This window comes from Mus musculus, chromosome 1 (genome assembly GCF_000001635.26).
Source record: "Mus musculus strain C57BL/6J chromosome 1, GRCm38.p6 C57BL/6J".
Taxonomy (NCBI): domain Eukaryota; kingdom Metazoa; phylum Chordata; class Mammalia; order Rodentia; family Muridae; genus Mus; species Mus musculus.
In genome coordinates, this window is record NC_000067.6 from 183,959,092 (window position 1) to 183,985,626 (window position 26,535).

Genomic DNA, 26,535 nt, shown 5'->3' on the forward strand with positions numbered 1-26,535 from the left:
TGAATTTGTATAACTCTGAAATCCTATAACAGCTCTATATCCACTCTTAATGCTGCCATTCCTGCCACTGATAGTGACTCTGGGCAAGAAGGAATAAGGAATAGTTGTGGGTGGAGGGTAGGATGGTAGCAATTGAGTGGGCTGGGACTAATGGAGTAACCTGGAGACCATCAAGTGTCTTTTCTGAAGGGAAAATGATGGCAAGAGAAAGTCTGTGTGTGGAGTGCTTGCTGCTTGCTGCTTGCTGAGCTCTATTCAAGGTTCTAAGACTGTATGATTTCATCAAATTCTTACATAACTTGGATATGTAGGAACTTGTGCACAGCCACAGGCAAATAGATTGCACACTGAAGAGTGATATCATGAATAGACTGTAGTATTGTGTATAGCTATATATTATAGGTGGATTGATATCCTGCCCAATTTTTGAACAAGACAAGTGTCACTACAAACTGGCCTTATTAAAGAAATAACCATCTTCTCCAGGAAGAGAAAATGGGAACAAAAGAAATTGGGTGTTAATGGATAGAAAAGAAGTCCACAAGGTCTACTCAGAATAGCATTTGGAAATGGAGACCAGCATACAGCCCATGAGGAAGCAAAAAACAAGTCTCCCTGTATGAGAAAGAGAGGAAGAAACTTCCTAAGTGTCACAGCTGCTGGGGTGCTGGAGACTCAGCCCTCCAGTCTTCTACTCCATCTAATTGGGTAAGAGTCCTCCACCACAGAAGAGGCTGGAATGCATTAGGAGCTTATCAAGGTCGACCAGTTAGCCAATGATTCTAATCCCAGGGAGTACTATTGCTCTCACTGTGAGAGTTCTACTGCCTGGAATATTGAAAAGATGCAAAAGCATTTAAGGAAAAACATGATTTTACTACTTTCTGAGATGTGTTTCAAAATACTCATCGAGCAATCTTAATCTTGTATCTAACACTAGGTTAGGTGTTGTACTGCATGATCCAGAGAGTGATTTGTGATAACTATACTTTCAAATTTAAATATGTGAATTTACTGAACATATAGCAACCCAGAATAAAAAGATAAATAGCAAATGACAGAAGACATATAGAGATAGATAGATAGATAGATAGATAGATAGATAGATAGATAGATAGATAGCAAAACTCCATCAAATCAGGTACTCAAAACACCTGTCAGAAACCAACTGTGAATGCCCCTTTAAGGCATTCACCAGGAGTTCCCAATGGAGCAAATGAGGCAGAGCAGAGTGTCCCCCAGCTGAGGCTTCCAAGAAAAAGAACAAATAACAACAGATAGAGATAAGGAGATCTCACAGCACTTGGCAGAAACTGACTGGGGATGACAGTGGAATCATGGAAGTGACAGAACATGTACCCAGGAGACAGATAAGCAGCAATTAGCATAGCTGGTTAAATACTAAAGTGAGTTGCCTGCATATTAACCTGTGGCTCTCAACTCTTAACTGTATATAATATCACGTCTAAAGCCTGGTAAACCCATATGTGACAGTCATTCATCTTTGTGGGTTCTCGTTCTGTCTGTCAGGCAAGAGTCTGGGTTTTCTCAACAGTACCCAGGGAATTCCCATCAGCCTCCAGGGTCAAATAACCATAACATGTGTGAGAGAACATGATATACCACTGGTAAGACTGAGAATGGGGGAGAAATCCTGTGTAGCAACTAGAACTTGTTCAGAATCCTGAATCGTGCAATCTAAACAGACAATGTTGGCCAGACAAGAGCATCCTGGGTAGAAACAAGGAATGGAGGTATTGTACACTAGAGTTGGAAATCGTGTTTGGAACTAGGGAGATCTTAAAGGTTATATTTCAGATTGGAGACATAAATTCCACAGTTAATGGCTATATTTCAGATTGGAGACATAAATTCTATAGTTAATGTGATGTATTATGTATTGGGAAAATCCTATAAGGGACTAATTTAAATAACCTCATCATTAAAAAAAAAACAGTTGTCTAAGGTAATATATTAGTTAACTTGATTTATCCATTTTCCTTTCTTATTTTTAAAAGTAAGTGTATACCTGTTTGTGGGTATGCACATATAAGTATAGGTACCCACAGAGACCAGAGGTATCTGCCTGTGCCCGCTGAGAGATGGAGTATGAGTGCTTGTCAGCCACCTGACATAGGTGCTGGGAACCACATGTATGTCCCCTGCAAGAGTAGTACATGCTCTTAACCCCTGAACCATCTCTTCAGCTCTATATAAATATGTATTTAAAACACCATGCTATCAATGATACATTGCTATAATTGTCACTTCTTTAATGTATTAATATTCATTAAAATTTCTAAAGTTTGAGGACAGAGATGGTAATCAAATTGGTGCATGTTTCTGAGTAGTAACCACAGGCAGAGGGAGGGGCAGAGTTTGAAAGGCAAAGAAAGATGGTGGCTCAATTGTGAATAGTATTGCCTGTGTCCTGTTGGTACAAGGAATCGCCTGGTGAGCATAAAAGGGCACCGAGAGCAAGAGCTGGCCACCTGTCCAGGAAGCAGCAAGTAGCATTCACAGAACAGCTATGATTAGCTGCAAAAATTGGCAGTACAGAAGGGCTGACACACACAAAAAAATAAAAGCATTCTCAAGTCAAGATTCTATCTTTAAAGCTATTTCAAAAAGGTGCTTGGGTTTGGGTCCTTGTGCCCATGGACCTATTTTATTCTTGGAATCTTTCCCTTTAGGGTCAAGAGCTGTGTCCTTGGATCTCCTTGATTCAAAGATTATCATCTTCCTCCTTCTTGGAAATCTTTTCATTTCCTGCTTCTTTTTGAGGGACTTATATAGAAGATAAGTGGAAGCAGGAAGCTGGAGTAAAGGAAATTTAAAAATGAGAGTCAAAATATCTTAAATGAAACTTGTTCCATGTTGGGGGGTCAGAAGTGTCTAGGTTCTACCTGCTGGGGTGTCCATCAAGACCATAACCAAGGTTACTGTTGGTGCTGCCTAACATGATCAGGACACACCAGGCTTAGTAAGCTGGCTTCTGACATGTGGCCTCTGTCATTAGATGGAGTACTTGTCCCATCAGGTGTGGAAATGGAAGATGATGGAGAAAGAGCTCAGCAAACAACTCAAAAGGAGCTGATATTTTTGCTTATTTCTTCCATCAAACACTTGTCTGTTTTTCTACCCAAAAGAAAGGCAAAGAGGACCAGAAACAAAACAAAATAAATAGATAAAATTCAAAACAATGTAAGTAAGAAAGTGAAACCTCAGGTCCAAAACATGGTAAGAAATGTGTATCTGTGTGTATGTGTGTATCTGTGTGTCTATGCATGTGTGTGTGTGTGTGTCTGTGTATCTGTGTGTGTGTGTGTATCTGTGTGTCTATGCATGTGTGTGTGCCTATGTATCTGTGTGTGTGTGTGTCTGTGTATCTGTGTGTCTATGCATGTGTGTGTGCACATGCTTGTGTATCTGTCTGTCTACTGTCAGTAGAGTGGTAGAAATAACAAGGGCTACAGGTTTGCCCAGAGGTAAGGCAAACAAAGTAACAGCAGACTACCAGGAAAGCAAGATGACTCCACTTTTAAGTCACCTAAAAGAACTTCCTAGAATGAGATCAGAAGCCCTAGCTGCATCGTGGAGGCTGTCTCCATTGCAGCGACACCAGCTGCTGCACTCAGTGCCCTGCCAGAGTGAATGTCTACAGGTTTAGATGAGCTCTGCTGGTGTGTTTGCTTGGGGACAAATGGTGATTTAAAGTAAGATGATTGTCTGGCCACCCAGGTTGGACTTGATGCTCTCAGTCTCTTGTTAATAAGGACATCCTGAGGAAGCTCCAGTCTATCTAGGTCTCATTCTTTGTAGATCCCAGATATCTAGAGAAGAGTTCATGCATGGTTTCACCAGCACCACCTGCTACATTCAAGGCTCAACACCTATACCAGCATGGTTTTCAGATATGGAATTCAGAAACTACTCAGAATTCAGAATTTCTCCTAAGCCCCATCCTCCCAGCAACGCACTCCAGTATTAAGTCACTCTCTGGATTTTGTTGGGCAGCTGACTAGAGTTAACTTGAGTTGCCTTTCCCCTTTACTACCCCTTGAGTTCCTCATGGACTCCTTTCTGGGCTGGTCTACAATCTCTGGTCTAGTCACAGTCCACCCAAATGCAGAACTTTTCTTCCTAACCTTCTCCCAGGGATCCAGCATGTTGTATTATTTCATTTTGTGCCTATCCAGGCTTATCCTGTGTTTACCCATCTTCTTCTTGGGGGCAGTGTCAGGAGAAGGTCTACCTCAGCACTGGGCCTGGAATGCTGTGGACAAACCTACCAGAGGCTGGCTGCCTGCCTGCTTTGACTTCCAAGAATCGCTTACCTCCAATTCCCATGGACCCTGCTCATCTCCGGGCATGGCCTCTGTGTGGAGCACTTGGTGCCAAGTGTTTGTGAGAAGGAGCATGTGGAAGGCTTAACTTCTCACACTTGAGCTCTCCCTAACAGCCGGCCCCACCCTGGCAGACACATTCATTTCCAAACCAGTCTCTTTCCTGCCTGCATTGTCCTAGTGCCAGCAAATCTCCACAACCATGAGAAGCCCTGGGTCAAGAGGAGCCCGCATGGGAAAGTATTGCTGGAGGAGCTTCCTAGGGATTGGAGATGAGGAGACCTAGAAGGAAGGTTACACACACCTTGCTTATGGATTTTATGTGATAAAACACATTTATGTCTAAATGGACCAGTTATCAGTTCTGCTCAATTGCCCTCTAGTGGGTAGGCTAGAGGATTCAGACAGTCAAATCTTACCCACAAGGATGGTATAGCTATCTCACTCCAGGTCAAGAAGCTAGAAGAAGCTAGGTCCTTCTTCCCTAGGGTGGTCTCAGGAGGGGCTTGGATCATAGAGATGTGCACACTGAGCCTGTTTTACTAAAACATGGGCTGGTTTCAGAGAATTGAAATGGAAGAGCATGCCTGACTAGTGAGTGACCTTGAACATACCCCTGCCCAGTAGATATGCCCATGGTCAAGCCCTTCATTGGTGTACCCAAACATTTGAGTCATTGCCTAGGGTAGGAAAGCTATGGAATGCAACGAGGCCCAGGAATTCCCCAGCCCCACCCCTAGTCCTTTCCCACAATGATGGGGATGTTGGTAGGAGCTTCCTCCTCTAGGAGCTAAGGACATGATTTAGCTGGAGCAGATGCCACAGCAACAATAGAAACAATCTCACCGCCTGTGCTATGAACGAGTGGCCTCTTGTCTTCCTCGTGAGTCATATTCAGCAAAATGTGGCCAAGAAAAGCCCCATGATAGAGACCAAGATGAACAAGCCTCTTGGGCTGCTGCATCCTTTCCCCCATCCTCTACCCTGTGCATGTGACAGTGACTGACCCAGAGCGGAGTGACATAGTGGCAGATAGGCAGAGAAGATCAAGTTCTATGAAAACCTGACAGGCTAGAGGTTTTCTCTGTTCTCAGTTGTGTGTTTGTGTGTGTGTGTGTGTGTGTGTGTGTGTGTGTGTGTGTGCACTTTCTCCTGCATTCAGGCATACTACCTGCTGCTTCATCAGAAAGCCACATATGTGCTGCGATCTGCCAGTGTTCCTGGGCTTCAGACACTCTTGCTATGAGGTCAAGGCAGCATCTATGAGTGAACAGTGAGCTCATGAAAAGCCAAGATGTACCCATGTAAGGTGACGCAAGCCTTCATCGGGCCCAGCACTCTGGAGGCAGATCTCTGAGTTCAAGGCCACCCTGATCTAAGTATTGACCCTGCCCTCCCCCCCAAAAAAAAAAACAGAGAGAGAGAGAGAGAGAGAGAGACAGAGAGAGAGAGAGAGAGAGAGAGAGAGAGAGAGAGAGAGAGAACATTTGAAAGTACTGGTCACACTTTCCTTGAAGCCACCCTCAAAAGCACTGAACATGTTCAGCATCAGCAGAAGGCAGGTTTCCATTCAGTATTCTGGAAATAAACAGCTTATGTATACCTGAGTACCCAAGGTGGGGATATATAAATCAGCACATAGTGTCAGAGATAATTTGTTTAGAGTCACTGTTTTGATTCTTCATGTAACCGGTGCTTATTAAGAGTTATCTAGGTGGAATGAGGTCTGACTTTATTTATACTCATCTAGTGGGCAACCTTACACAACCATTAAAAGTTTCCTAAAGTTTCCTGTGTGTGTTTTGCGCGAGTGTGCGCGTGTGTGCACATATATACATGTTCACATACTTGTACATATATGTGTACATACATGTAGAAGCCAGGTTTTGATTCCTGGTTTTATTCATCAACTAGGCATCACACACATTGGTTTTCAGAAAAGATTGGAAATTCATCCATTTGACTAGGTCGGCTGGCCAGCAAGACCCAGGGTTCTGTCTCTTTGTGCTGGGATTACAGGTGTCAGCCACCTCACTGGACTCAATGTGGGGTCTGGAGTTTTCGTTCTGGTTCTCATGCTCACCATTGTAGAAACCCAGTGACACCAGGGGGAGTCAGTCGACTTTAGGCATGTACAGTGAAGGGGCTCTTCCTGAGGATTAATCCCCAAAATACACCACTGTTTCCTTTGCGTTTTCTTTTCTGGAGTGTTCAAATTGTACTCCCAAGACTAGCAACAGGAGTTCCACTGCTGATCTTCTAGAAATGCCAGTCTCAGGCCCATCTAAGTCCCATGATCTAGCAACTATGGGGACAGAGATGTCAACAGTGTGTGCAAACAGTGCTCCGGGAAGATTCAAACCCTAGATATATTTGAAAACCATTTTTTTCTAGGGCAGCAGATCCTCTTATCTAACTCCTATGTCTGATAAAGGGGTCAGAGGCTAAGTCATGATCAATTCAGTTAAATTGTTCATCATTGAACAGTTTTTAAGTCACTCTTGGATCCCACTCTGGTTATTGGATTTCATAGTGAAAACCAAGTCCCCTGGAAATTGACATGTCTTGAGTCCCCACAGCTATATCTTGTCTTGATTCATACTTGGGATTCTGTAAAGTCATGTGGTATCCTTGGCTTGGTTTCCTTTGCCAAACAGCTCTCTGCTGCCATTGCTATAATAAGATCCATTGAGAGAGAGAGAGAGAAAGAGAGAGAGATCAAATGCTTTGTTAATGCTCTGTTCATTGATGTTGAGATGGTGTCAAAGGCAGTCATCAAATTCTTCTGAAAGGTCTCTTTGTCCCCTTGTGTGTCACCCAGAGCTCACCTATTCATACCCTGTGAGCTCAGCTCCATTAGTTGGGTGTGTTGTCATATGAGTGAAATCAGATAAATGGAAGGTCTGTTCTCTTTCAGCTCCATCTTCAGTGAGTTAGCTACTGCGTCTTCTACCTTACAGATAGCAATGTGTCATTGAGCAAGAGATGCCAGTAAGGTCCAGGCAGAGGGTGGTACTCTTCCTGATGCTGTGTTTTAGTCTGTTACCCTCCTCACAATGAGCAGTATAGACAGACAAGGAAAGTAATGGGGACATAGGAGAGAAAGCCTGAGAAAGGAAGTTTGCCTTGACTGTCCTGTCGAGGAGTCGGAAAACTACCGCTAAAGCCCAAACTGCCTGCACAAATGATGTGAGTTTTCCAAGAGGCATTCTTTGGAGGACAGCAAATGTGTACTTATTTAAGACCAAAATGGCATGTAACCTTGAGTTAAATAATGCCCCTCAGAAAATCCACCTTACCGCTTTGCTTGCTGAACTTTTATTCTTGTTGTAAACTATATATTCATAATGGCTAATTTTATGTTGTTAATAAAACTCTATGACCAAAAGCAATTTATAAATGAGTTTATGTTGGCTTATGGTTTAAGAGGGGAAAGGGTTGCTCATGGAGAAGGTGCATGACAGCAGGCAGGCATGGCAGCAGGAATAGGAAGCTGAGACAGCATGTATTCAACTCCAACAGAAGGAGAGAGCAAAGTAGAAGTAAGGCGAGATTATGAACCCTCAAAACCTACCATAGTGGCGTATCACCTCCCACAAGGTACAACAGTACCACAGATCAAGGACTACATGTTCAAATACCAGAGCCCATGAGGGACATTTCTCATTCAAACCTCCGTAGTCTTTGAGCAATGTTAAAGAGGTGGGGGAACTAGCACCCTTTAGAGATGTAATTTAGAAAGCCACAGATTGTCCATATCCATTTTACATGCATGCGCATGCATGTGTGTACACACACACACACACACACACACACACACACTTGAGAAATGCACACTGATTTCCTCTCCCTCTCTAAATTTATTTATCATTGCATCCAAGAGTTTGTGTGTGCATGCCTCAGCAGGTGTGTTGTATCAGAGAACATCTATCACTCCTTTCACAGTGGGTTCTGGGCATCAAACTTGGGATGTCAGGGTTGTAAGGCAGGGGCTCTTACCTGCCGAGTTGTTTCACCACCCCTCTTTGCTTCCTGCTGCTTACTCTGAAATGCATTGTTTGTAGAAACAACCGCTTTGTTGTTTGTTTGTCTTGGGAAGAGGTATCTGAAGGGAACCCTTCAGCAGCTGCCCACCAGCATATGTCTCCATCACAGGTGACAGTACCATCTGTGATCCCAGGCTGTATGTGGCCTTTTTTTTTTTTTAACAGAAAAGTTCCCATTGATATTTACCTGTGTCCACATCTCAGGGAAAGCCTGATATAAGTTGTGGCAGTTTGAATGAGAAATGGCTCCCATAGGCTTGGGTATTTGAATACTTGGTTCCCAGTTGGTGACACTGTCTGGGAGGTTATGGAACCTTTAGAAGGTGTAGCCTTGCTGGAGGAAGTGCATGTATAGGGAGAAGAGCAGCAGCAGGTGACAGAACAATAAAGCCATCTAGGTCTGAAGGCTCCACCCCAGGTGGTCTCATTCTCAGTGGCAGCAAGGTCTGAGCCAGCATACTCAGGGCTAGGGGAGGCTACATATGTGTGTGTGTGTGTGTGTGGGGGGGGGGGGTATGTATGTGTGAGTACCATAGCATGTGTGTAGGGATCAGAGAACAACTTATATGAATCAGTTCTCACTCTCTCCTTCGAGTGGTCCCCAAGGATTAAACTCAGGTCTCCAGACTTGGTGGCAAGTGCCTTTTCTCAAAGAGTTATCTCATCATCCTGAGAATTGATATTATTTCAATTGATAAATCACAATTGTATTCTATATATGGAGTTTGGTGTGATATTTTTATATATGCATAAGCTGTAAGGTGATTAAATCAAACTCATAAATACATACTCTAGCTTACTTCCTTGATATTTTACAAGATGGTTCTATGCCGTCATCTTTTTCAGGCAAGTATTCATTTCAATTTTTCATTATCTTATGATAATTGTACAAGTTTTGAGGAAGTAATACATTATTTAATACAAATATACAGCAAGTACTGATAGAATAAGGGTCATAATACTTCCATATTTTATTATTCTGTTTTAGCAATATATTATTTGCCTATATCAATATACAAGATGGGTTTCATTTTGATATTTTTATATACACATGTAGTCACCTACATTATCTTCAGTATCCTTTTGCCTCCTGCACCTGAACCTCTTCCTCCTCTTAATTTTTCTATAATTTCCTCCTTCTACTTTTACATCTTTATATTTCTGGACTCTACATGAGTAGAATCTAGCCTTGTCTTTCTGAACCTGGCGTATTCTACTCTCTGGGATGGCCTCCATTGGCATCCTGCAATGGCCTGCTTTGCTCTTCTTTGTAAAGCTACATCTGGTACACGTATAATTTTTTTAACCTAGTCATAAGTTCTCAGGCATGTGAATAGCACTCCAGTGAACACGGTCTGTAAACATCTATATTGTATGCCAACTTGGTTCCTTCTAGCAGTCATGCCAGGCAATGATATAGCTGAAACATATGATAACTCCATTTTCCATATTTTTGAGAAATCCCTATATTGATTTCTACAATGGATGAGCATAAATGGCAGACCTGCTGGGAGCACATAAGAGTCCCCCTTTTCCATGTACCCTTACTGGCATTTTTTTGGTTTCTGTTTCCTTGATGACAGCCATTCAGAGAGTGAACTAGAATCTCAATGTAGTTTTGATATGCAGTTCCCCGAGGCTACAGATGTTAAACTCCTCTCTCTGCTTCTCTCTCTCTCTCTCTCTCTCTCTCTCTCTCTCTCTCTCTCTCTCTCTCTCTCTCTGTATATGTTGATTGATTAGTCATTTGTACTTATTTTTGAGAAATTGATCTTCTGTTTATTTATTCATGTATTGATTAGGTTATCTGAGCTTTTTGGTGTACCTGTGTTTGTTTGTCTGTATTAAATTTATCTTGGAAACATTTGCAGGTCAGTCTGATGTTTCTGGTCCAGGGACTGAACCGTAAGACTGACTGCTGTAGGCTAGCTAATGGTAATGTGCAAACTCTCTCTCTCTCTGATTATTGCAGCCTTGTTACCATTTTATTCCCAGTGCAGTGTTTCATTCATATCCTTAGAGCAGCAGACCTACTGCAAGTTGCCTAGCAACTGTGATGGATGAGAAAAGGTGATCCAGACTTCCTCACATTTTCCTAACTTTCATTTGGTACAGTGACTGACTTGGCATCAGGAAAACAATTTACTGCTTTGCCCAAAGTGAAGTCTGTGGAGCATGTTAAAACCACACAGTGACCTTTAGACACAGCACACGCCATGGTATTTACTTTTAGACACCCAGACATACGTAATAAGATTATAGATCAGCCTCATTTAAGATAAAGTTTGCTGGGGGAGATCAAAATTGCTCCCCATGGGACTAAAATTAGATATAAGGCAATTAACTTTAAGCAACCAAAAAAAAAAAATGGCGCTATAAAAATTCCATTTCAAAATAGCTTTTAAGTGTGAGCCCATTACCAGGCACCTTTACCACGTGAGAGACAAGCACATCTCTGGAAATGGAAAACACAAACTCAATTTTGAGTCACTACCTCAGATGTGGAAATTAAGCCAGCCTTGGGTTTGACCTCTTTCTTACAAGGGTCAGTTGTTTCCACAGATTTCCAGACCTCTCAAAGCTCTCCTATACCCAGAAAAGTAAGCCTTCTCATTCCTGAAGATAAATAGATTTGGGATTTCAGTTAGACTGATGGTCTGGCTATGCAATATTAAACACATTCAACTTTATCCTTTTTCTTTCTGTGTGCAAGGGTTTTAGATAACTTTCACGGGGAGCCGAACGTTTAGCACACTGGAGCTTTAGGTTTGGAGTGTATGACCTTGATGGACATGTGGAAAACAAATAGCAAGTAACAGATAATTAGCTGACAAACTGATTTATGGCAGAAACATTACTTTTTTGAGGGAGGATCTCATATTCTGGGCTAGCCTCACACTCACCCTGAGGCTGAGGGTTATATTGAACTTCTGACCCTCTTACCTCTACCTCTTGCATGCTGAAATGGCAGGTGGGAGCCTCCCACACATGATTATTTTTAAGGTGGTGCTGGGGATCAAACCCAGGGTTTCCTGTGTGCTCATTCAATACTATATTAATGTGCTTTACTCTCAACTGGAATGTTAGAAACTTTATAAATGGTCATAAAGTGAAGGCCACTACTTAAAGGTGTAGAATAAGCCAGAAAAACACAAAAAATTTAAATATCCATAACCTCATAGCCTGACACTTGCTAGGATTTTTTTGGAAGCATACTTCCCATTTTACATGCCTTTACATGCATGTGTGTCTATATTCCCAACATGACATCTCTCAGGCACCACATTCATTGAATAATATCAGCAAGATGGCCAAAGAGACCACAAGAAAGAATATACAAGGGTGTTCCATCTAGAAGACCAAGGAAGCACTGGAGAGTAGGATCAAAGTGGCTCAATCCTTGCGGGCCTTAAAAGCTCAACAGAGTGCTCCAGAGGGGAAAGGGAGGCACGTGCTGCCAGCTGACATATAGATCCTGCATGTATAATCACTGCTTCTCATTTTCTCAGAAACGTACCAAAGACAAACACTGCAGAAAAGACAATCTCTTCAGTAAACATTACTAGGGAAATTAGATGGCTGTCTTAGTCAGGGTTTCTATTCCTGCACAAACATCATGACCAAGAAGCAGTTGGGGAGGAAAGGGTTTATTCGGCTTACACTTCCATACTGCTGTTCATCACCAAAGGAAGTCAGGACTGGAACTCAAGCAGGTCAGGAAGCAGGAGCTGATGCAGAGGCCATGGAGGGATGTTCTTTACTGGCTTGCCTCACCTGGCTTGCTCAGCCTGCTCTCTTATAGAACCCAAGCTACCAGCCCAGAGATGGTTCCACCCACAAGGGGCCTTTCCCCCTTGATCACTAATTGAGAAAATGCCTTACAGTTGGATCTCATGGAGGCATTTCCTCAACTGAAGATCCTTTCTCTGTGATAACTCCAGCTGTGTCAAGTTGACACAAAACTAGCCAGTACAATGGCCAACAGAGTAGGATGAGCCCAGTTTCTGTATTTCATCTTAACAAGCATCAGTTCAAAGTAAATCAAAGATTTGACTCATTTGTAAGAAAAATATATAGGCAAGTTTAAAGCCCTAGAATGTTGCGGAGAACAGGACAATATCTGGAGTGAAACTAAAGGTCATTTATCTTATGCTCTGGAAAACTATTTGTTTATGTTCTGCCTATGTCCTAAAAATCTGAGTGAGGCTGAGTTTAAAAGTAATGGACTAATTTGCTTGGCAGTAGAAGTTTCTAAACAGCATGGCATTCAGACTGTGGCATGGTTGTTACTTATTCACTTTAGTCAAGTTTGTAATGGAAAGGAATAGAAGGTAAAGTGAGGGGTCCCAGCAAGTGTCATGGCAGGCAGGAAAACGAACCATGAAGAGGTGAGAATGAAAACTGCTCAGCCTGACTTAGGCTGGATCAAACTTCTAGAGAATCTGATGCTGGGTGGTTTATTGCCATCATATTTAAACATAATAGAATTTGGAGGGAAGTTTCCAGGCAACAATCATTCAGATTCCAGGTACACAATAAAGCTGAAAGTGGGACTACATGGGAACCCTTTTGCAAAGTACATGTGACCATGAAGATGGGCACTGTGGCTTAAAGGACTGGGATCTAGTGTCATCTCTGATTGAGATGGCATAAAGGTCAGCAGACCATAAAACACATATGACAAAATACAAGGATTGGTTCTATTAAGTGAGAGCTAAAGATAAAGGTATAGGGAGGGAGAGTCTATGACAGACATTCTGGGGATTTGGGGCTGGTTCTACAGGTAACAAAAGGTCATCAGGTCACTAACAATATCTACTTCCAGATTTCTGAATAGAAAACAGGTATTTCCTCCTTTGAGGAAACACCCCCACACAATTAACATTCCTGATCTCCCTAGTGCTTGTGTGTGAATACAAGGACCTTTGTACCCTCAACAGTGGAATTCGGAAATACATCTATTTTGTGAACAAAGAGTATGAAGGTATATAAAGATGCACAGAAGCAGTGTGGGTGTGAATAGTATGCACACAAGAGACAAAGCAGTGTGTGTGTGTGTGTGTGTGTGTGTGTGTGTGTGTGAATAGCATGTACTGTGCTTTATTTAAGTACCACTTGGAAAAACAGTTTGCAAGAGGACAATGTGAAATGTTCATTGAGAAAAAAGTCCTACCCATAAGGCTCTAGTCTACAGAAATGAAAACCCATTTGAAAAAAAAAATACTCATTAGAAAGTAGAGTTGGTCCTCACTTGGTGGTGATGTTTAGGGGAGTTGTAGAAACTTTCAGGGAGCATGGAACCTCTTTGTAGACATAGGACAATGAGGTGTCTTATGGGTCGTGATTCTAATCTAAGTTCTATATGATTTCTGATCTATCAAGATTGAACAAGCTACGTCTTATGCCTGACGGCACAGATAGAAGTTACTGCCACCACCATGAATGTCTCCATGCCTTGCCATGAATCTCTAAGCCAGACTAAGTCCTTCCCTGAGTTGCTTCTGTCAGGTTTTATGTAACAGTCATTTTAAAAGTAATGAATACAAAATCTAATCATGCTGTAGTACCACCAGCAAACATATCCACGAGAAACTCTACGTGAGGTATTTTTAAAGCTCTCTCCAACCTTTCTGTGCATAGAACAGTGAGATAAATTTGGATCCGGTTGCTTATTGTTTTTAACACATTTTTCCAAAGCTACTTGAATCTGAGACACTTGTAATTCATTTTTATGTTTTTCCAAAACAATTGCATAATGAAAGATTTACCCTACAGTGAGAGCTTACTAAGTATTTATAAGTGGAAATAACTGGATTAGAAGTTTGGAGAACCCATGGCTTGAAGAGGATTCATTTAGATCAGAAGATTCAAGGGGAACCCTATTACTTCCTACAACACAGTAGCTCTGCCAGCAGGAATAAGATGTACACATGGCTTGGGTTTCCAGAATTTGACATCAGGAAAAGGAAGGGGAAAAAACAATATTTAAACCAATGCTGTGATTTCACAGGTGAGATTAAACACACAGGAGAGACTCCACTGGTTTCCTTGCAGCGGCAGGTAGAAAAGGGTAGCTTAAAATTTGAAACTTGTTTTCATGGTAGGCTGCCAGATTAATTTTCATGTAGCTTATCACGAAGTTAGGACGTAGCCAAGGATGGCCCAGTCCTCCTGCTTCCGTGTCCCAAATGCTACAATTACAGGTATGCCCTGCCACACCTTGTTTTTGCAATGCTAGAGACCAAACCCAGAGTTCCATTCATGCTAGATGAGAGCTCTATCTCCAGGGCAGCATCCCCAGCTCCTGATTAACTCCTATAACTCTACTGTTGAATAAGAAAGTATTCCCTCGGCTGTGCTGCCTTGTTTGGCCTCATTGGGAGAGGGTGCACCTAGCCCTGCAGAGGTTTGATGTATCAGAGTGGGTGAATACCCAGGGGAGCCTCTACCCTCCCAGTGGAGAAAGGCAGAGGGGATAGGGGGAAGGACTGTGTGAGGCAGAGACTGGGAGGGGGCAGTGAGCAAGATGTAAAGTGAGTCAATAAATAAAGTAATGGGAAGAAACAGAGAGAGAGAGAAAGAGAGAGAGAGAAGGGAGGGAGGGAGAGAGAGAGGGAGGGAGGGAAGGAGGGGAGGAAGGGAAGGGAAGGGAGGGAGGGAAGGGAGGGAGGAAGGGAAGGAAGGAAGCAATGATTCCCAGGGGTGAGTTATTGGAGAGAATCCTTGGCCTATAAGCATGGATGCACTTGATAACCTGAGGTCATAGATGTTGGTGGTCACATCCAGAATGAAAAGAGCCACACTTGGGAGCCTCATCTCATGAGTACAGTTCTCAGGATATATACAGCATCGGGATCTGACCACCCATGTTTTCTTTGAACGTGTTCCCTCCTAAATGTCCAGAATATTTTTTGCAAATATTTTGTGTTCCTTTTGCCTCTGCCTTGTCCCTGAAAGCTGATGATGATAAGGGCCTTTTAAAGATGTATCTGAATGGACAGCTCCTACTGACTCCTGAAGCCATCCATGATAGGAGGATTTGATGTCACCATGATTTTACTATAACCATTACTCACCTGCAAGACACGGTGGGCAGGAAGCTACATTGTAACTCTTGTGTTACATCACAAGAGTTACTGCTGTGTAAACAATATTTGACTTTGTCTTAAGACACAAATATCTTGCTTGTGCAGGCCATTGGAGTTGTAGATAGTATGTGACTAATAAAGAAAATGCCCAATTTTTCTGACACATTGAAAGAAGTGGATACAAACAAAAAAGCACACAGTAAGCAGGTTTTCTTAGTGGGAGGAGGTCCCTAATACACACATGATGGAGAACAGGCTGTTATGGTGTGTGTTCACAAAGGGCCAAATCACTCCCTCATGCTGGTGCCACTCCCTAGCCCTGGCTCATCAAGCTGTACAGTTTCCCAACTGTCTGTTGTGAGAAATACAGAGTAAAGAGGCCACAGTTTGTTGTGTGGCATCAATGTCCTCCAAGAATTCCAAACTGAACCCCTGTTCTTGTCTTTTCTCGGAGTCTCACAATAAAGCCTGGATAGCCTTGAACTATCTGCTCTCTTTCCTGTCCTGAATTCTAGGTTCGCTGACTCTTACCAACAAGCCTGACTCTTTCTTCCAAAGAACAGGCTGTGTTCTGCTGTGCATGCCTTCTTGGCTAGGTGACCAGAGGTCATTAACTTTGGGCATTTTCCCTAGAGGGAATCATGGGAAGGAATCATGGACAGTGGTAAGATTAGGATCTTCAGAATCCTGTGTTCGCCACTCCCCCCAACCACCATATCCACCCTTCTTTTCTCCTGCAGCTCCTCCAGGAAAGGACCTGGTAGGGCCAGATACTAACGACTTGGAAAGGAGCCATCAAGGGTCTATAACTAGGAGGCTGGGTAGAGATGTCAGGGCTGTGGATATATTTATTCTACTTCTTTCATATTCTTTTTGCTTCTAGAGAAGCATTTTGGGGGCCAGATTTAGAGGTAGACTTAGGGACAGAGTACCCCCATTATGGACTGCTTTTTGCTTCCCTTGAGTGGCATGCCAGTGGCACTCCAGTCACCCCAGTAACCAGGCAGGACCATCCTTGATCATCAGGGAAATGCAAATCAAAACAACCCTGAGATTCCACCTCACACCAGTCAGAATGGCTAAGATCAGAAATTCAGGTGACAGCAGATGCTGGCGAGGATGTGGAGAAAGAGAAACACTCCTCCATTGTTGGTGGGATTGAAAGCTTGTACAACCACTCTGGAAATCAGTCTGGCGGTTCCTCAGAAAATTGGACATAGTACTACCAGAGGATCCCGCAATACCTCTCCTGGGCATATATCCAGAATATGTTCCAACTGGTAAGAAAAACACATGCTCCACTATGTTCATAGCAGCCTTATTTATAATAGCCAGAAGCTGGAAAGAACCCAGATGGCCCTCAACAGAGGAATGGATACAGAAAATGTGGTACATTTACACAATGAAGTAGTACTCAGCTATTAAAAAGAATGAATTTATGAAATTCCTAGGCAAATGGATGGACCTGGAGGGCATCATCCTGAGTGAGGTAACCCAATCACAAAGGAACTCGCACAATATGTACTCACTGATAAGTGGATATTAGCCCAGAAACTTAGGATACCCAAGATATAAGATACAATTTGCAAAACACATGAAACTCAAGAAGAACGAAGACCAAAGTGTGGACACTTTGCCCCTTCTTAGAAATGGGAACAAAACACCCATGGAAGGAGTTACAGAGACAAAATTTGGAGCTGTGATGAAAGGATGGACCATCTAGTGATTGCCATATCCAGAGATCCATCCCATAATCAGCTTCCAAACGCTGACACCATTGCATACACTAGCAAGATTTTGCTGAAAGGACCCAGATATAGCTGTCTCTTGTGAGACTATGCCGGGGCCTAGCAAACACAGAAGTGGATGCTCACAGTCAGTTATTGGATGGATCACAGGGCCCCCAATGGAGGAGCTAGAGAAAGTACCCAAGGAGCTAAAGGGATCTGCAACTCTATACGTGGAACAACAATATGATCTAACCAGTACCCCCTGGAGCTCGTGTCTCTAGCTGCATATGAATCAGAAGATGACCTAGTCGGCCATCAGTGGAAAGAGAGGCCCATTGGTCGTGCAAACTTTATATGCCTCAGTACAGGGGAATGACAGGGCCAAGAAGTGGGAGTGGGTGGGTGGGGGAGTGGGTGCGTGGGGGAGTGGGTGACTTTTGGGATAGCATTGGAAATGTAAATGAAATAAATACCCAATAAAATAAATTAAAAAAACGAAAATGTTTTTCTAAGGCCTAATTTTTAGTGATAGTTTGCTTTATAATGGAATTTACTCAATATTTTCTACTATAAATAATTCTGAAATCAATGTCTTATGTGTAGGCACACACATATATAAAACACATGTATACATATGATGTATTTCCCCCTTCATTACTGAAGTAAGATGCTGGATTGAAGGAGGAAATGGTATGAAGATTTTAGATACATTTTCCTAAATTGCTTTCCAGAGAATTGTACTGATTACTGCTCCCAGCAAAGCAGGAGGGGACTGAGCCTTTGATCTCTGTCTCTCTCAGGATGTGAAATTGAGGGTGGGAAACACTTGCTGATCTGAACATATCTTGGTAGAGAAGTTGTGGGATGAGGTGAAGGGGTGTCCAGCCCCTTCAGGGAGGTCACTGCACCCAGCTGGAAGACAGAAAGACAGAGGTACAGATGACAGTACTGCCTTTCATTTCTGACTCAACTTTCCTTCTCTGAGCCAATGAGGAATTGAATTTCCAATAGGAAATCAGTCAGGACAAAAGCCCAAGTCTCTACCGAGTGGGCTATACTGGGAGCAGGAAGCCAGAGGGTATGTGTGCTACATCTGGGTGCAGCAGTGAGCACAAGGTAGCCTTTGCCCAGGGAAGACGGTAGCCAGCAAACCCACACTCCATGAGGGACTGCTTTTGATTCTTTCTCCTCCAGTTAACATGAGCTGAGCACATGATGTATGTCTGGCACTGGAAAGGGGTAGGACCTTGTACTGGCTGGTTTTGTGTGTCAACTTGACACAAGCTGGAGTTATCACAGAAAGGAGCCTCCCTTGAGGAAAAGCCTCCATGAGATCCAGCTGTAAGGCATTTTCTCAATTAGTGATCAAGTGGGAGGGCCCATTATGGTTGGTGCCATTCCTGGGCTGGTAGTCCTGGGTCCTATTAAAAAAAGCAAGCTGAGCAAGCCAAGAGAAACAAACCAGTAGGTAACATCCCTCCATGGCCTCTGCATCAGCTCCTGCTTCCTGACCTGCTTGAGTTCCAGTCCTGACTTCCTTTAGTGATGAACAGCAATGTGGATGTGTAAGCTGAATCAACCCTTTCCTCCCCAACTTGCTTCTTGGTCATGATGTTTGTGCAGGAATAGAAACCCTGACTAAGACAGACATACCTAACCAAGGGTTTCCAGCATGGGATACTATCTTAGTCAGTGTTCTATTCCTCTGCAGGGATGTCATGACCATAGCAACATTTATAAAGCAAAGCAATCAATTGTGGCTTGCTTATAATTCAGAGGTTTAGTCCATTATCATCATGATGGAAAGCATGGTGGCACACAGGCAGATATGGTGCTAGAGAAGGCACCAAGAATTCTACATCTAGATTGGCAGGCAATAGGAAGAGAGAGACACTCGGTCTGGCTTGAGCATCTGAGACCTCAAACCCCACCCCCATGACACTTCCTCCAATAAGGGTACATCTCCTAATTGTGCTACTACCTATGAGCCTATGGAGATCATTTTCATTAAAATCCCACAGATGCCTTAAGTATATCAAGAGGACAGGAATCAATCCTGGATGTGTGGTTGGTTCTAACATGAGACTGTATCATTAGAGAGTACAGATTCTCCCAGCAGAAATTTAGGAAAGACTTCCCAACATTGTGGAGAATCTTGGTCCAAAGCATGTGCAGGTAATGAGTGCCTGTGCTCTGTAGCTGTAGTCATAGAGAACCTGCTAGTGGTAGGCACTATGTCACTGATTGGGGTAGGACCACAGTTCTGGGAAATAAGGCTATGTACGGGCTGCTTTTGTGTGTCAACTTGACACATGCTAGTGTTATCAGAGAGGAAGGAGCCTCAGTTGAGGAAATGCATCCATGAGATCCGGGTGAAAGGCATTTTCCCAATTAGTGATCAAGGAGGGAGGTGCCATCCCTGTGCTGGAGGTCCTGGGTTCTATAAGAGAGTAGGTTGAGCAAGCTATGACGAGCAAGTCATCATGACCCTCTCCATGGCCTCTGCATCACCTCCTACCTCCGCATTCCAGCCCTGTGTGAGTTCATGACCCGACTTCCTTTGGTGATGAACAGCAAAGTGGAAGTGGAAGTCAAATTAACCCTTTCCTCTCCAGATTGTTTTTTTGGTCATGGTGTTTCATCACAGCCATAAAAGCTCCAATGAGGACAGGCTGCAAAGTGAATCTAAGTTTGTATTTTGAAGTCTTAGTTTTCTACCTGAAAGGCTTTAGCCTTTGGTCTTGCGGCAGAAGGAAACCAGAGGCTATCTTAAGGCTTGGCTTGCTTGTGGCACTGCTTGTGTTATGGAAAGACTAAGGGTAAATGAGAAGGAGAAAGTCTGAGAGCGGAAGCAACTAAAGTCATGACATGAAGACACCTCTGTACATACACACTGTGATTACACACATTTTAAAACAGCCGGGGAGAAAGAATGGCTATGGTAGAAATATCCTGAGACTGGAGGTGAGCTCTGGGGAGTCATGAGAAAGCTTGAAGCTGAGATAGCTGTCACCACCAAGAAGGAAACACGGCCCCAAATGTCCCAAATATTAGTATAATGTCATTATTGTTCCCTTACCTGTGACAGCTGATGGGCCAGTATGATCTATGATCTTTCTGGGCCTTTTATTAAGTTTTCATCGTTGGGTTGTCTGTGCAGTCTACTGCCTCAGGGAATATTGGAGATTTGAATTTGAAAATGAGTTTCGCAAAATTAGATATTCTTCCTATTTTTTCCCCTTTCTCTAGCTCCAAAAATGACTTCAAACAAAGGGTTAGGAAGGGCAGAATCTTCGAGCTTTAGTCATAAAATAGCTCATTCTTGGTCCCCAAGCTTCTGCCTCCTCTGCTATCTCCCCACGTTTACCCTTGCTTTGAACCTCCTCCATCTCCATGGAAGGAGAAGCCTAAACCCGGGTTCTCATAAAGCTAAAAGAAGGAAGGAAAGCTCTGAGAGGCGTCCTCAGGCAGAGAAAGCAGCACAGTGAAATAACACAGGGAGCCGGTGCTATAGCAAGTTCAGCTAAGTAAGGAGCGCAGTCGCCTGGAGGAAGTTCCGTTGTTGGTTTGACAATGTGAAACCCAGAAGTGGCTTTCAGTTCACTAAATCTTGACTAGGAGTGGTCAGAAAGGAGACCCCAGGGAGAGGACAGCCGACTCAAGTCATCCTGAAAACGAGAAGTTCTAGTACTTTCTTTCCTATCACATGGTCTCTCTCGGGCTATTTCTCTGCCTCACTGGATAGCAGGAGGGAGAATAGCTTAATTAATGACTTCAACATCTTCTTTGGGTGGAGGTGTGGGGCAGTGTGAAGATGGTGTCCGCTTACCCAGACCGTGCTTCCCCTCAGTGTAGTTCCCTGTGGGGTCACGTGGTTTGGGTGCATGCTGCCTCTGTAACTCACTTGGTTCCCTGTTGTCTGATTTTGGCCAGCAATTGAAGGCATCGTGTCTTCCCTATCAATCACCCTGGCATCCAACCAGAAGCCAGACTAGTTCTCTCGTACCTCCATCCTCCCGGCTCCCGACAAGGCTAGGTCCCTGGTCATTTGCTGATCCAGAATAAGGTCTTTGCACACAACCCAACCCAGGCGCCACACTGCCCAGCAGGCATCTCGCTATGACCTCACTGGCTTGTGGGAGCCTGACACCAAGGTGGGGACATTTCTGACCCTCAGGACACCATGCAGGCTCCTATATTGACCCTTTTAAGCTATGAACATTTTAGGTCATTACATAACACATGTCCTCAGCTCAAGAAGAGAATCACACTGCTCCCAGATTTTTCATGGATAAATTGTGATGGGAAATGAAGAATATTCTGGAGACTTGGAGGGTCACAGAACAAGAGTTTCCCTACCAGCAGGACCACAGGGGTGAAGTTCAGTTGCCTTCCATCCAATACCCTACAGTCTCTTCTCAGCTGACAAGCCAACAGGAACACAGAGGGAACCTCCTGAAGAACCCAGGCATGAGGTAGCTTCTCAAAGCCAAAGAAAGTCATTTAATTTTGTCTCTGACACACTGTTTAAGTGATGGTGTGACAGCAGCAGGCTTTAAGAGATGTACACAAAGCATGTTCCACTTTGTTTCATTTGGATACCTCTGCTTCTTCTTCACCAGATCCTGGAGAACGTCAGAGCCCATACCCCAGGCATATAACCGATTCTTCCTAGGAAACACGACAGCAACCTTAAGGTTCCAAACAGTTCAGGCATTAGGATGCCTCCTGAGACATCTATCTGTTTATGCATACATAGGTTTCTGAGTGTGTGTGTGAGTGTGTGAGTGTGTGAGTGTGTGTGTGTGTGTGTGTGTGTGTGTGTGTGTGTGTGTGTGTGTGTAGAGGCATGAGGACAACCTCTGAAATGCTATCTGCATCCTTTGAGACACAGTCTTCCACATTGAGTAGACCAGGCTGGCTAGCCAGTGAGCCCCAGCAAGCCTACTGCCTCTGCCCCCCAAGCAGTAGGCATTCAAACTTGCATCACCACGCCTCACATTTTTTAAATACAGTCTGAGGATCAAACTCAGATTCTTCTTCCAAGGCAAGAGTCTTACTGATTGAGTTATTCCCTCTGCCATTCCCAGGCTTTATTTTCATGTGATCAGTTTTGTAGCTTTAAGCGGTTACCGTGGTCTGTTTCCAGAACTTTCTGTCTTCCCAAACTGAAACTTGGAATCCCTTATACAAGCTCACTGTTCCCTTTCTCTCCTCCCCAGCTCTGGACACCAGCATTTTATTCCTGTCCTGCTATGGGTCCCTCGGGTATGTGGAATCATAGTCTGTGCTTCTTCTATAGTCTACTATAGTCTGGGGCTTCTTAGCCAAGGTCCTTCAGATTTTGTCACATAGACTCAGAGTTGTTCTTGGTGGGGTGAGGGTTAGGAATTCCTTTTTGATAAGTTAGTTCACCATTAAGCTAGTAAGTTTTTATGAACGTTTTTACTGTACATTTAGAAGGGAGATAGGAAGGTGACGCAGAAAACAGAAAAATTTTAAAACAACATCATTGTCCCCAATGTTAAACTTCTAATTTTGAAGATCTGGAAACAAAATGAACACATCCAAAATAGTAAATATCATGCACACACATGTCAACACACACACACAAATACACGCAGACCTCTGACCTTATTGCTTTCTGCAGTCAGTGCGAAAAACTTTGGAACAGGTGGTACAAAATCAATCCTGAAAAATCTAATTCATCTGAGGCAAATCCGAGTGCATTTGGGGACACAGTATTTAGGGAATTGACTTTTGAGGAGTGGCTTAGGAGACATTTTCCTTTTTAAAAACATCTAAATAAATGTTAATTATCCGGGGAATTTTTTCCTGCATGGAAGCAGGAACTAGTTTACACATCTCCTCTCTTTCCACGTGCCTCCTCACTTGCCACAGTTCATTGAATCCTGCTAGATGCAGTCAGCTATTCGCCATCTGTACCGAACAGCTGCAGTTTCCTTCCTATGCAAGCAGAACATTCTATTATCGAGAAATTGGCATATTGTGCCCGACGCTTGCTCTCTTCGCATCTTCCTGCACAGTGAGGCTAATCAGGGGAGAGGGAGCAGTCACGTGTCCCAGCTCCTGGCTAGGTCAGGTAAACACAAGCGACATCATGGCCGTCTCCCTCGCCAAGTTAACTTCTCCAAGTGCTCAAAGCCCTTCGATGAGACATCTGTGCCCAATGATACTGATGAATAGAGAAAGATATATAAATAGCCACAGGACTTCCTGTTAAATGTATTGCATTCAGTGTAAATATTTATGTCCCTTCCTTCTGAAATATTCTGAAAATGAGGGTAGAAAATTGTAAATCAATAAGGAGATGAGGACGTGAAGGGTGACTTCACTAACAGGAAATGTTGACAGAGTCGGAATCTTGAAAGGGAAGGATAAGTGGGAATGAATTCTTCAGAGCCCAGAGAGGCTGCTGGGGAGACAGCTACAAGCAAGAAGTCAATAAGGACTGCAGAGCTCTGGAATGATGCTGGGAGTGGAGTCAGTAGGTATCCTGAGACTAAAGGAAGGAAGGAAGGGTTAGGTGAAAATCTGCTCAGTCAGTAAACGCTTGCTTCAAAATCGTAAGCACTGGAGTTCAAGGAAAGACCTTGCAGAAGAAAAGCAAAGGAGAAAGTAGTTAAGGAATACACTTGACCTCTACCTTTGGTGTCATGTATACACACACATGTACACACACATACACACAGAAAGGAACCTGTATACATGGAGACACACAAACACATGCACACACAAAGGAACATATACACATGCCCACATGTAAAAGACCATACACACATGTGTATATACAAAGGAACACATACACACACAGGCACTCACCCTCCAAAAGCATCTGTGTTAGCAGCAGGAAGAATTCTAATTTACTCCTCCTTTACCAGCTGATAAACTCTTCTCTACCTGGTCAGGAGACTGGAGTCTTTCTGTGAAGAATTTTACCCCATCTGACTCCCACCCATGGCAGTACCTAGGCACAGCCGAGGGTGGGGTGACAATGTCAGGCTTGAAACACGACCGACAAGTATGTGTTTAATCCTGGAGAGCCACTCAGACCAACAAGCTGCCCTTCGTATAAAGAAAGCTGGTAAACACTGGCCTGTGGGTTCCTGTGGAGTGGCAGATATCATCTGACCAGACTCTAAGAACGCTTATGGAGAGACAAGCAATACAAACATCCAATCCCTCGTCTCCAGTCCTGAATCCTATCCACTAGCTCCCCTTCTGTGATATCCCTAAGATTATTCCCTGGACTATAAAATCTATGATGGAAAAAGAAACTAAGTCCCCATATTTCTATCTTCTCTGAGTAATCTTGCTTATTTACATCATCTGGGCTTGTCCTGTTCTCCCGGATATCATAAATATTGTTCTAAATGGATGTCTGTTTTGAAAACATCCTTCTGTTTTACTGTTTTGAGTTGACAGTGGATCGTAACACCTTTCCCTGTCAGTGTCTAAATTGCAGTGACCTCATTTCTTATAGCTGATAGCATTCTCCATGTGGGTGTAACACGTTCTTCCGTTAGCACTTAACTCGGGGCATTCCATTGCATCCAATTTGTCTGAGTCTAAACAATTCCAGAATGAGGACCATTTCCTTAAAATTGCTGACTCAAAGTGAACATTCTTTTCAAAGTATTAATGCCTGTAGGTAATTTATGCTTTGGAAAATAAACAATTTATAATCCTATCTATCGGTAGCCTATGAGAGTAGCCTTTCTCTTCCTGGCAAATGCTTAGAATTATTCCTAAAGGAGCCAAGAACAGCAACATTCTGGCTTGATATTGGGACAGCATCTTAGTGTCGTTTGCATTGATATTTGGTTACAAGTTCAGCATGTGGAATATTGTTAGATGCTTATATTTTTTTAATTGGATATCTAACATAATCTTTATTATAATATTTGTCTTCTTGACCAGTTTGTGCCTTTTAGATGTATAAACATTGGCCCTTATCCTGTTACATGCAGCAAATATTTCGTCTGCCTTAGAATTTTCCCTTTAACTTGTTTCCATTTCTAATTTGGGTTTTAGTATTCTATTTTTAAACATGGAGAGGAAAAGGAGTCATCAGACACATTGAAAAATTATTCAGTTTTGAAGAGTTATCAAAATGAAACAAACATGGCTGAAAAAAAAGGAAGAAGGAAGAAACTAGAGGTTGAACAAACTGAAATGTGCATCTTCCTAATATTCATATAATGAAATCCCAGACCAACAGGGTGATGGTTTTATAAGGTGGGGCCTCTGGGGTGATTAGATCATTAACAGGGTCCAGAGTCCTCTGAGCAAGATGAGCAGTTCTAGAACAGAAACTCCAGAGAACTCTCTGGCCTTCCATCTGCCAGGTAAAGATAGAGAAAACTGGACTGTTTAGAGCCCAGAAAAGCATCACCAGCAGACAGTGGCCATGATGACAGTTGACTTAAGACTTCCAGCCTCCATAACTGTGAAAAGTAAACTTCAATTGTTCATAAGGCACAAAGTCTATGTTATGTTACAAAACAATAGCACCCTGAACTAAAAGAAAGCTAAGAAAATGAGGGAGAAAAATATTAGGGTAAGAAATTATGAGTCTCAGATAAGATAGTATATTTATGAAAAAGACATATTATAGAAAAAATACAGAGAGACTAGGAAGATGGCTTAGTTGGTAAAGTGCTTGCTTTAAACATATGACAACCTGAGTTTGTATTCTCAGCACCCATGTAAGAAGCCAGGCACATGGTGTAGGTCTGAAATCCCAGTACAAAGAAGGCTGTAATGTAAGGAGCCCTAGGCCTCAGTGACCAACTGATCTATCCAGTTGGTTTACTCTAAGTACAGTAAAAAACCTTGTCCTAAAAATAATACAGAAAAGTGATTGGGGAGGACAGTTGTAGTGGTTTGAATAAGAATAGCACCTTTTAGGCTAAAATATTTAAATGCTTAGTCACCAGGGAGTGGCACTATTTGGGAAGGATGAGGAGGTGTGGCCTGTTAAAGGAAATTGTCACTGGGGCTGAGTTTAAAGAAATCGAATGTCAGAAAGAGGCCAGAGAAAAATAACAGGAATAAATTATTAAAGAAAAAAAAAACACCCAGATTATGTGACATTGAAAGGTGCTGACAAGAACTCAGAGAAAAGAGTACCTTTCCGTGTGCCTCTGCTCCTCTTAAGTGGTTAACCTGAAGAGGACATGAATGTTCCTCAAGCCGAATGTGAAACTCTATGTCCGGGAACTGTGCATCTCAGGGTTGAAGAGAAGCCATTGTTCTTTATCCAATGACCTAGTCTATGTCACATCCTCCCTGTCTTCTCTCT